This window comes from Rattus norvegicus, chromosome 3 (assembly GCF_036323735.1).
Source record: "Rattus norvegicus strain BN/NHsdMcwi chromosome 3, GRCr8, whole genome shotgun sequence".
Taxonomy (NCBI): domain Eukaryota; kingdom Metazoa; phylum Chordata; class Mammalia; order Rodentia; family Muridae; genus Rattus; species Rattus norvegicus.
Genome location: NC_086021.1, coordinates 15316176 through 15329072, shown reverse-complemented (window position 1 = coordinate 15329072; position 12897 = coordinate 15316176).

Below are 12897 nucleotides of genomic sequence, written 5' to 3'. Positions count from 1 at the left end.
GTATATGTATATGTATATATGTATATATGTATATGTATATATGTATGTATGTCTTAGGGTTTTACTGCTATGAAAAGAAACCGTGAACAATGCAAGTCTTACAAGGACATTTAGTTGAGGCTGGCTTATAGGTTCACAGGTTCAGTCTATTATCATCAAGGCAGGAGCACGACAGCATCTAGGCAGTCATGGTGCAGGAGGAGCTGAGCGTTCTACATCTTCCTCTGAAGGCTGCTAGAAGACTGGCTTCCAGGCAGCTAGGGTGAGGGTCTTAAAGCCCACGCCCACAGTGACACACCTACTCCAACAAGGCCACACCCACTCCAACAAGGCCAAACCTCCTAGCAGTGCCACTCCTATTTGGCACTATTTGTCTTCAAACTTGAAACTTATTCATAAAACTGTTACCTGTTCAATGGACAACAGGTAACTTTAATGAAACAAATACAGTAGTATTAGAAAAATAAACAGGAAGATGTATGCATTAGTTACTGTTCTATTGCTGTGAAGAGACACCGTGACCAAACCAATTTATGAAAGGAAACATTTAATTTCGTTCTTTCAGTTTCAGAGGGTGAGTCCATGGAACATCCTGGTAGACACCATGACAGCAGGCTGGCAGGCAGGCAGGCCTGGCTGTGTAGATCCTGAGAGCTCACATCCTGCTCCACAGATGAGAGAGAGAGAGAGAGAGAGAGAGAGAGAGAGAGAGAGAGAGAGAGAGAGGGAGAGGGAGAGGGAGAGGGAGAGGGAGAGGGAGAGGGAGAGGTAGAGGGAGGGAATAAAGTATGTTTTGAAAAATCTAAGCCTACAGATAGATTCATGGGTTTTGAGACAGGGCTATGTCTCCTGCTGAGAGGAGATGATATGTAGGTTGTGACTTTTTGGTTCTGTGGTCTACTGTGACCCATGAAATGGCCAGTGACTGACAGTCTCCCAGTAAGTGCAGCACACACTGAAACGCTTTTGCTTGGCGTTGGGATCTGTCGAATGTATTCATTTCTTGTCACATATCCTCGAGTATTCATGTTGGTGACAGTAGTTACTCTTCAGTTCTGCCATACAGAGAAGTGGGTCTGTACACGAGAGAAGAGAGTGGCTGGTGGTAAGTATGTAACATGGAGTAAGAGAAACATTATGATGCTGGGTCTCTCTCTCTCTCTCTCTCTCTCTCTCTCTCTCTCTCTCTCTCTCTCTCTCTTTCCCAATTTGACAATCTGGAGCCAACTAGAAGAGAGAACAATTCAAGAACTACCTCCATTAGATTAGTCTTTAGGTAAGTCTATGGAACATTTTCTTGATTAATGATTGTTGTGGGAGGGCCCACCATTGTGGGCAAGTTCATCAGTAGTCATGTGTAAAAAGAACAGCCTTTTAAGCTGTAAGAAATAGTAAGGGAGCAGCCATCGGGAGTGTGGCGGTTTGAATAAGAAAGGCTCCCACAGTCATATATTTGAATATTTAGTTAACAGGGAGTGACAGTATTTTCAAGGATTAGAAGGATTAAGAGGTGGGCCTCATTGGAGGAAGTGGGTGTGTCGACAAGGGTGGGGTTTGAGTTTTCAAGAGTCCCATGCTTTCCCAGAGTTTCTCTCTCTCTCCCTCCCTCCCTCCCTCCCCCTCTCTCTCTCTCTGTCCCTCTCTCTCTCTCTGTCTTTCTCTGTCTCTCTCTGTCTCTCTCTGTCTCTCTATGTATCTCTCTCTGTCTCTCTCTGTCTCTCTCTGTCTCTCTCTGTCTCTCTGTCTCTCTCCCTCTCTCTCTGTCTCTCTCTCTGTCTCTCTCTCTGTCTCTCAATCTCCCTCTCTCTCTGTCTCTCTGTCTCTCTCTGTCTCTCTCTGTCTCTCTCCCTCTCTCTCTCTGTCTCTCTCTCTGTCTCTCTCTCCCTCCCCCTCTCTCTCTCTCTGTCTCTCTCTGTCTCTCTGTCTCTGTCTCTCTCTCTCTCACTCTGTCTCGGTCTCTGTCTCTCTCTCTCTCTGCTTATAGAGCAGTAGCTCTCTATTGCTCCCGTGTTATGCTCCCTGCCATGATGATGGACCAGACGTTTGAAACTGTAAGGGATCCTCCAATTACATGCTTTCATTATATTAGTTGCCTTGACCATGGTGTCTCTTCACAGCAACAGAACAATGACTGAGACAGGGAGCAGGACAACAAGCAGAGCTCCTTGTTACCGCTTCAAGCTCCTGTTCTGGATTCCCTCAGTGATGGTCTGTAACCTGTAAGGCAAATAACCCTTTCCTCCTCAAGATAGTTTTGATCATGGAATTCATCATGACTAGAAGGAAGCAAACTAGAAAGTCACAGGTCAGTACATGAGCAAGTCTTACCTTTAAATTAAAACAAAGTGTCTATACATTTCTATGTGTGATTATGATGTAAGTATCTGTGGCTCTACTAGACACAGTTTCTATAAGACATTGTCTTACTTATGGTTCCTATTGTTGTAAGGAAACACGGTCACCAAAGAGCAAGTTAGGGAGGAAAAGGTTTATTCAGCTTACACTTCTACATTGCTGCTCATCACCAAAGGAAGTTGGGACAGGAACTCAAACAGGACAGGATCCTGGAGGCAGGAACTGAGGCAGAGGCTATGGAGGGGCACTGCATACCGTCTTGCTCCTCATGTCTTGCTTAGCTTGCTTTCTTATAGAACCCAGGACCACCAGCCTAGGAATGGTGCCGCTCACAGTGGGCTGGGCCCTCCCCACCAATCACTAAGAAAATGCCCTCCAGCTGGATCTTATGGACGCATGTTCTCAACTGAGGCGCCCTCTTCTCTGACGACTCTAGCTTGCGTCACGTTGGCATAAAATCAGGGCGGTGGTTAGAATGGGATTGTCCCATGGGAAGTGTGGCACAAGTAGTAGGTGTGGCCTTGTGGGAGTAGGTGTGGCCTTGTTGGAGGAAGCATATCACTGTGGGGATGATGTGCTTCTTCTCTAACACCATGTCTGCCTAGAGGCTTCCATGATTCCTGCCTTGATGAAAATAGACTGAACTTCTGAACCTGAAAGCCTGCACCAATTAAATGTTGTCCCTTGGGTTTGGGGATTTAGCTCAGTGGTAGAGCGCTTGCCTAGGAAGCGCAAGGCCCTGGGTTTGTTCCCCAGCTCCGAAAAAAAAAGAACCCCCCCAAAAATGTTGTCCCTTATAAGTTGCATTGGTCATGGTGTCTTTTCACAGCAATGAAATCATCAGACAACCAGCCAGTATAAAAACTCCCAAATAGCAGAATTAATCAACAATAAAAAGTATTTTCAAGTCCTGCAGTGAGAAACTTAATCTTGAGAGAAGAAACAGCAATGAATGAGTCCAAGATAAGGTTGTCTCCAAAGACACTCTTGGAGTGTAGATGTGGCTCAGAGAGACCCCATGGTGTGCACAGGGGCTTCTCAGGAGGAGAGAGCTACATGGTCAGGAACCGCAAAGCATTTTAAAGTCACGGCAAATGGCATAGGAAAGAGCTCAGCACCTCTGCACTGGAGGCACCATCAAGAGTTTCTGAGGATGAGCTCACATGTGAGTAAAAGACAGGAACTTCCTGGGGCTAGATATGGTAACAGGGCCCACAGGTGTGTAGGAAGCCATCTAGTCGAAGGAGAGCCAGGCTGGACAAGCCAGTGCAGGAGCTCTTTGTGGTCATCAAGGGGCATTGAGAAGAGACCTCAAAAAATATTACAGGATGCAACAGAGTCTAACGTGCTCAGGGAAGCTAAACACAGGATCCTTGTAACACCTGACAGAAGCTCACGGCATCCTCATCTTCCCTTATAAATTACTTTTTACTGATCATACAAAATAATGGGCTTTATGATACTTTCACGAATCGATAGATATAAACTGAGTTTGGCATTCACTACTCTTGAGTTATCCTCGTCAAAATGTCCTCCGGGGAAGCCTCCACCTCACATCCACCTTCTGTAGTGATGGTTGGCTGTTCTTTAAGGAAAGAAAGAGACCAATATGGATGCGGCCCAAGTTCAACTCATTCTAGACCCTTTCTGTCCTTCCTGGTCTCCTGCTTCACTTTTTGAGAACTCCATCTTGGAATTCCTGTGTCCCTCAGTGTCCTCTACTCCCCCATGTGTTCTTTAGTCTTTCTTCCACATCACCATCAATTTAATCTTTCTTACCCTCATCCTGGTCTCTTCTCTGCATGGGAAGGTTGGATGTATTTAAAAAGATGACTTTAGGGGCCTCGAGAGATGACCAATGGATCAAGAGCTCGTCTGCTTTTAAAGAGGACTTGGATTTGGTTCTTTGAGCTCATGTCCAATGGCTCCCAACCACCTTTAATTCCAGCTCCAGGGGACCTGACTAATCTTGTCTCTGTGGTCTCCTGTGTTCATGCCCTGCACCCACCCACATAATTAAAAATAATACATCTACAGATGAGAAACAGGTTTCATTAGGTTTCGTTAGTAAAACAATCCCCGACCTTCTCTGATTCTGAGTCTGCTTGGATCAGTTTACTGGGTTTCCCCTTGAGTTCCAAGACCACCTCCCTGTTACCTGCCCCTCTTTCCCCAACTGTCTGTTTCTTCCTCAAACTTCACCTCAGAGAGTCTATCTATTTCTGGCCCCTCTCCACTGCTTCCTAAACATCCATCTTTTTCACCCGTGCCATCCCTGCTCCTCTAAGCCTCATCTCCAGTTCTTTTCTCTCCCTAAAGACCAGACCAGCTCAGTCCTGTTTGTTTTATTCTACGTGACATTAGATTTACTGTTCACAGCCTTGACCTTTCCGGCTTCCTCTCCATGTTCCATCCACCACAGTCCGTCTCCTCCACCAAAGTGTTCAAACACAACACGTCACATCGCACATTTTAATTTTTAGAGGAAAACAAATTCAACTGGAAAAGATACTGGGGTTGTCAAAGGCCTTTGGGTATCTGAAACACAGAAAGACAAACATTTTCCCCCCAATCCTATAAATTCCCCATCTATGTCCCCCTCAATTTGTGAATTTCACCTTAATGGATCTTTTCCATCAGATTATAGACGTAGATGTGGACTTCGCCATCAAACTTGCTCAAGTAAACGGAAGGCTTGGCTGGAACTTGGTAAATGACTTTGCCGATCTTTTTGGAACCGTCGCTTCTGGTGAACTGCACACACTGACCTGATAAGATGTCGCTGTCAACGTCTGACTTCACCTCTGCTGGAGGAGTCTCTGGAATGATATGGAGGTTACCTTCTACGTAATCATCCAGGAGCTGGTAGATGTATAGGACTGGATCTTTCTCGTAGGTGATTTAAAACCAGTTCTTCATGATCGGCACCTGGGATGGGACCACTCCCCTCCAGTTGTCCTAAGAGCCATGTTTGCCCTCAAATTTATGCTCCACAGCTCGGCCAACCATGGCACTTGCGAGATGGGCCTCTTTCACTTGAGGAAACACTACTTTGTGAGGCAAGACCTTAAGCTTTAAAATCCTCTCATTGCTGTGAAGTTCCAGTCCATAGACACACTCAATTCCATCATACTTGAACAGATAGAGAGAGGGATTTGTTGGCAGTTGGTCTAGAACGATGGCCTTCCACTGGGTGATGGGCTCATCACCTTCCTTCCATCCGTGAGAAATTCTGCAGCCCACAATGTCCCACAGGGCCTGGGGAGAAGGCCTCCTCCTCCTCCGCTTCTGGAAGGATGGTGTGCTCATCCTCCTCAGAGATATCCTCTTCTTCTTGGCTGTAGACCTGGTGTGGTAGGCCACGGCATCCTGGTCCACTGTCTTGTGGCTATCGTTCTGTGTTCAGGCGTCATACTTGCCCATGGCCTGGGTTTGAAGAGATCACCTGCTTAAACCAGATACAATGCTGGTGCCTCTGTCATGTGACTGCCTGCAAGAACAATGGGGGTGGGGTGGGGAGGGTGCTGGACCAAGGCTCTTGTCTAAGAGAACTTTGGAGCAGGTGAGGAAGGCGATGGTAGACAGGGTTGAGCATCTGAATCTAATTCTGTCGTAATCAGAAGTTCGTAGGAGGGCTGTGCAATGGTGGAGCACACCTTTAATTCCAGCATTCAAGAGGCAGAGGGAGGCAGACCTCTGTGAGATCAAGGCCAGGTTGGTCTACAGAGTTAGTTCCAGGGTAGCCAAAGCTATGCACAGAAAAACCCTGTCTCAAAAATCAAAATCTAAAGTTCAAAGGGAAATGAAAAAATGGTTCTCTACAGCACAGAATAAGATATTCAGACACGGTGCTGGGGATTTAGCTCAGTGGTAGAGTGCTTACCAAGGAAGCGCAAGGCCCTGGGTTCGGTCCCCAGCCCCCCCCCCCCCAAAAAAAAACAAAAACAAAAAAAAAAGATATTCAGACACATTTCTTCAGCCCGAGGCACTTTGCCTCTGCTGAGGAACCTCTCCTTGAATGGCTAGGTCAGTGTGGGATTAAGTATCACTGTCCGCACTTTAAGCAAGCAGAACAGAGAATGGATAGCAAAGGAGCCAGAAGGGTGGCCACACCCCTCTTCTACACTCTAAGTATGAACTATGTGGCAACATCCACAAGTGTCTGCCCAGAGACACAGCACACCAGTCCACTGGCTTTCTGTACTGTGCATCCTGACCCAGCCCCAGGATTATTCCGCGAAGCTGTTGCATCTTCGACCGCAACAAGAATCTTTTGTGTAGGCAACAACAGCCATTTAGAAATAATATCTCCTTGTGTTGGGGTTTAACTCAGTGGTTGAGCAGTTGCCTAGCAAGCACAAGTCCCTGGGTTCGGTCCTCAGCTCCGAAAAAAACAAAAACAAAAACAAAAACAAACAAAGAAATATTATCTCCTAAAATGCACAGGCACAGAGAGGAGCTTTGGCATTTTAGTAGGATTATGAATTAGATATTGTTAGCAAAGGATAATAAACTCTTAGACTGACTAGCCTAGACCATCCGCTGAGCTCTCAAACATGGAAGACATTAGAACATGCGGTTACTCGCTGTACGAGGGAAAACTTTCAGCTTTTTGGGCTAAAAGGGTCCCCGTTATCTTCATAAACGTATTTACCGAAAGAAAATGTCCTAGTCGTCCAGATTCTGTCTTCGGAAACCGGTCAGGCACCAAAAGGCTGCTGAATAATTGTGGGGTTCAGGAGCTGAACTGGCTTTCACACCCCGCTGCGAAGATGGTGAACCCACCTTCAAGGGAGTCTAGCACCCCCAAGTGGAAGAGAAGCGCAACCTCCGCCCTTCTCTCAGTGACATCATCCAGGCTCTGCTTACGTCATAGAAGCCCACTCAGCCCAGTTTCTCCCCTAGTTACGCTTAGAAACTTCCAGCATCTAGGTTTTAGCTTCTCATGTAGCCTCCTGGAGACCCAAAATAAAGTCCCCACCCAAATATTCTGATGACTCGAGTCACAGTCTGCCCAAGTAGCTCTTTTCATGCATTTTTTTTCTGAAAAAGTCTTTGGTTTCTGAGTCACCAACATCCTTGGTGGTTATTTTCCCAGCTCCTATCTTTCCTTTGGTTATCTTTAAGCCATTCTCCGTATCGGAAATATTGCTAGCCTCTCTCTCCAAGGCAGCCCACTGGATAGCACCCCAAAATTAGCTTTATCAAAACCCACAATTAGTGGAGGGCCATTTTTATTCAAACCAAGCTGGAATTTGCCAGGATTAAATATCTTATATTGAAGTCAATGGCAATCATGAATTATGGATTCTTTGCAAAGAGGGAGGAAAAATATGCTCTTGGACCTGCTTCCAAAGTCGCGATAAACTGATTACAAACCGGATATTGACCAGTCATATTTTAAATGTCTTTAAAATTTACCAGCACTTCTGGTTACGAGGAATTTATTAGATCAAATGCAGCAAAACAGGATGAAATAGATGACGTAATTTCATCTTTGAAATATGGGTAGACAGAATACTGGATGTAGGTAAGTTAGGAATTTACCTGTAAATTAAAGGGCACTTTAATTGTTTGTGTCACATAGTTCTTCAGATCTTCAAAAGGATTCTTTTCAGAACCCTCCCCTGTCCCCACACACTGACCATCCCTTCCCTCTTCCCAGTAATTCCCTTCCACTTTAACATTATAATTTTTTTAAATGTACTTAGAGCTTAACAACTTATGGCAGCTTTTTAAAATTTGTCAACTTTTCTAAGTGCATCGTCCTCTTTTTCTCCCTTCTATCTTAGTTTTAAGCACATTTTCCTTCACACTTTGTGTTTTACTTTCTCTCTCTGCTCTTATGACTCCTCTGCCATTATGTGACTGTTGGTCTACTATGTGCCTAACCTCAATGTGGGGTTATCTCAAAGGATATGATTTTTCCCCCTTTTCTTCCCTTCATCTTCCTTCTCTAGGCACCTGCTGAGATGTACAGCCTTGGGATCTTTTTTTAAACCTGGAAAGAGCACACACACACACACACACACACACACACACACACACACACAGAAACATTCATACATACACAAACACACAAACACACACATACATACACATATACACACTCAAACACACAAATTCAGAGAGAGAGAGAGAGACAGAGACAGAGAGAGTCACAGAGAGAGACAGAGAGCCCATGAGAAAACATGTAATATCATCTTTCTAAGAACAATAAACAGAGACAACTTTCAAAAAAGGGAAGAACAAGTAGGCAACAAGAAGAACAATCTCATCATAGCCATCAACTAGAGGAGGAAAGAGTTTTCTCACTCTATCTTCTAGGTTCCCGTCTGTTACTGAGCAACGTTGGGGCAGGAACTCAGGCTGGACTCTAGAGGCAGGAAAGGAAGCAGAGACAACTTAGAAATGCTGGGTACTGGATTGCTATCCATGACCTACTCAGCTTTCTCTCCTTCTCCTACAACCCAGGGTCACCTTCATAGGGGATGACACTCCCCATAGTGGGCTAGACCCTTCCACATTAACCATCAAATAAAAATCCTTACAGATGTGGCCAAAGGCCAATCTGATGGAGGCAATACTTCAGCTGAGGCTGCTTCTTCCCAGGTTGAGTCAAACTGACAATAAAAACTAACCAGGACCCTGCACATCCATTCTGATTGCCACACTATGTGCAATAGACAAGCCATTGGAATTACCTTAGCTGTTGATCACTGGATGAATGGCTTAAAAAATGGGATATACATTGATGTGATTTTCATTCGTGTATAAGAGGAAATGGTTTTGTTCTCAGAAAAACGGATGGAACTGTAAAATACAATGTGTTAAGTAAAACAAGCCAGACTCAAATAGACAATTGTGAAATTTACATTTTAATAAGGGATATTAAGTGAAAGGGGACATATAGGAAGAGGAAGGGGAGCAGCAGTGTGTGTGTGTGTGTGTGTGTGTGTGTGTGTGTGTGTGTGCAGGTGGAAATAGAGGTGAGTTGTGAGGATGAAGATGGCTAATGTACAGTATAAACCTGTACAAGGAGTCACAAGCAAGGCCACTGACTTGTACATTTGAAGCACATCGATATAAAAGAACCGAGTCTAAAACAATGTTTTGATTAAATTGTGGGTTTATAGTTTAGAGATACCGTAAAGTTTATTCATATTTTCCTTCCCACATGTGGCTCTTGCTGTTTTGAGCTTGATACTGGTCACAGGATAAGGCAATGAGCTTTGGTGTCTCTACCTCATCAATCACCCAGAATCCACGTCACTCATTGAGGCTACTGTGGGGAGGGAGGTAGTTAGTGTTCTTAAGGGTACACCACCTGGAAGAATAATGCCCACCCCCACTATAGATATCCAAATATTCACCCTCTTCTCTTGTTTGAATGTGTTTTCCCAAAAGTAATTTTCTAAAGATTAATCCTCAGTGGGAATGTAGTTGTGAAGAATTGATTAGGTCAAGAGGGATGCGACCTACAAATAAAGATCCATTAATGATTCTTTTGTGGAAAAAATGTTCAATTATGAAAGTGAGTTTGGCTCCCTCTCTTGTCTTCCGAGCCCATTGGTTCCCTTCTGTGGTGACAACATCCCACAAGAACTCCTTCCTCTGCCGATGGTCTCTTCATCATGGATTTACAGGCTTCTGAAGCAGAATCATACAGAATCTGCGTCATTATAGACTAGCCAATCGGTGCCATTCTGTTTGTCCATACTAGCATGAACATGCCTCAGAATTGTGAGCAGCCGGGTCATATGGGAAAGCGAAGCTGGCAGAGAGTAATAGGTTGTTAGTGCTGACTGAAGACAAGATGTGTTCAGGGTTAGAGTGTGTGCTCTTCATGAAAGGAACAGCACAGAGGAAGAGTGTAGATTGGGAAGATGCAGCTTGGGAGGCACTCAGACATCTACTGTTGGCCTTGTGGGCGCAAGAAGCCAGTAGGTAAGGGAAAGATCGCTAGGGATATTTTCCGCCACTGCTTTTGACTAGCAGAACTCTTTTTATAATCCTCATCTTCGAGAATGTAAAAGAAAACTGCCTGGATTCATTGATACATCAGTAACCATCAAGAGTGTGCCCACTATTACAGAGGGACCCAGGAAAAAGCCTGATCTTGGAAGATCTTTTTCCTTCAAGAGATGGAGACTTGTCCCCGGCAACACTGGGCAACCCGTCTACGTTGGGAAAGGCATCCCACTAAGTCTTGATCAGTTTTTCTTAACACTTGGATTGAGACCCCTTTGGGAGCTCAAATGGCTCTTGCAGAGGAGTCACATACCATATATCCTGTATATCAGACATTTACATTAAGATTCATAACTATAGCAAAATTATAGTTATGAAGTAGCAATGAAACAATTTTATAATTGGTGGAACTGTATTAAAAGTTTATGTTAGGAAGGTTGAGAACCACTCTTCTTGACTCCTCTAAAACATGCCTGTTGGTATGTACTGGAGGTATAATCCCTTTTATTCAATCAGGCAAATCCAGAAAAACCAAAACACCTCCAAAAGGTTATGAAGAATAAACAGCCACTGCACCCAGTGTCAGGACCGCTGACATCTTAGACAAATGATGTCAAAATGGAAATCACATCACACCATGACCATCCCCCTAGATGAAAAGCAGAAGAGGAAAACCAGTTCCCTGGTGGTGGCACCAAGAGAAAACCCTTGTCAGAATCATCAGCAAGGATTTTAAAGCCAGGATTCAAGCGTCGTCAATGAGAAACTTCCAAAACAAAAGGATACACGTCATCTTGGTGATGTAATAGAAGAAACAATAAAAAATCGAATAGGAACTCACTGAATTAAAGCAAACACTATGAGTAGGAATAAAGACATGTCTGGGCAGGATGAACAATGAAGTGGAGTTTAGAGCAGGCAGAAGGGGCTGGGAAGACGGCTCACTGCTTAGGAACACTGGTTGCTCTTGCAGAGGATCAGGGTGCAGAGGATCGGATGAAGTCTTTGGTCAAAACACACACACACACACACACACATACACACACACAAACACAAACACACACACACACTCACATACACACACACACATACACACACAAACACACACAAACACACATAACCCACTCACATACACACACATACACACACAAACACACAAACATACACACACATACACACACATACAAACACAAACACACACAAACACACACACACTCACATACACACACATACACACACAAACGCACAAACATACACACACATACACTCACATACACACACATACACACACAAACACACACAAACACACACACACTCACATACACACACATACACAAACACACACACACTCACATAAACACACACACATACACACACAAACACACACACACACACTCACACCCCATAGAGATAAATTTTAAAAAATTTAAAAAAAGAAGGAGCCAGGTATGCCCCTTTAATCCCAGCACTCAGAAGCAAACTGATCTCTGTGAGTTCAAGGCCTCCCTGGTTTATACAGTGAGTTTCAGGCCAGCCCTACCTACATAATGAAACCCAGTGCCAAAATAAAACAGAAAAGAGTGTTATATTTATTTCTGATAATGTAGGCAACAGAGAAATTATTTCTACAGAGAAAGAACTTATTGTTGAGAGAATCAGTGGGCTGGAAAGAGACCCCAATTCTTTGTGTCACTAACTCCATCACAGCCTCAGCAGGAAGCAAGAATGGGTACAGCTAAAAGGAAGCAGGGCGATCATGAGTAAAGCTGTGGACACGCATCAGCCCATCAGCAACAGAAGCAGGCAGAAAGCCAGCTGGGATGAGATGGTGTCACCAGCCAATATCTCTGACTGACAGTCCCTAGCAGCTCCAGGTTGTTCTTTTCCTTCAAGTACCCTGGACTTTTCAGACACTCAGAAACCACAGAACAAAGTGTGGCAAATGCCTAAGAAAGGATGTCTTGTGGGACATATTTGTTTATACAGGTTTCATGTAGCCCAGGCTGGCCTCAAACACACTATGCACCTGAGGATGATTTTGAACTCCTGGTTCTCCTCCTGGTAATGGGCCTATGGGCATGCACCACCACACCAGGCTGATGAGGTACTGTAGGTGGAGCCCAGAGCTGTGTGAGAGCCAAGTGAGCACTCTGTCCACTGAGCTGCATATCCAGCCCCTCAGGATGTGTTCTGCTAATACAACAAAACTAAAATAGAAGTCTTCAATGAGAGACAACAGAAGTCTCCCAGTCTAGAAACATTAAATCACACATTCACAAGTAATACAGATGTCAAGAGATAATGAAACTATGTAACAGTAAGAAAAAAAGAAGCTAGGAAATATACTATCAAAATGTGTGAGACAGAACTATGACGGTGCTAAGAGGAAACTTTATTTACAACACTAATTCTTACATTAGAAACAAAGACCAGCAACCTAAATTTTTATCTACACTCGAAAATAGGAAAATAATTAATTCAATGAAAAAATAATTGATAAAATGTACCCCAAAACACTAAAAATAAGAAATTAACAAAAAAAAGCCAATGAAACACAATTAGTTTTCTTTT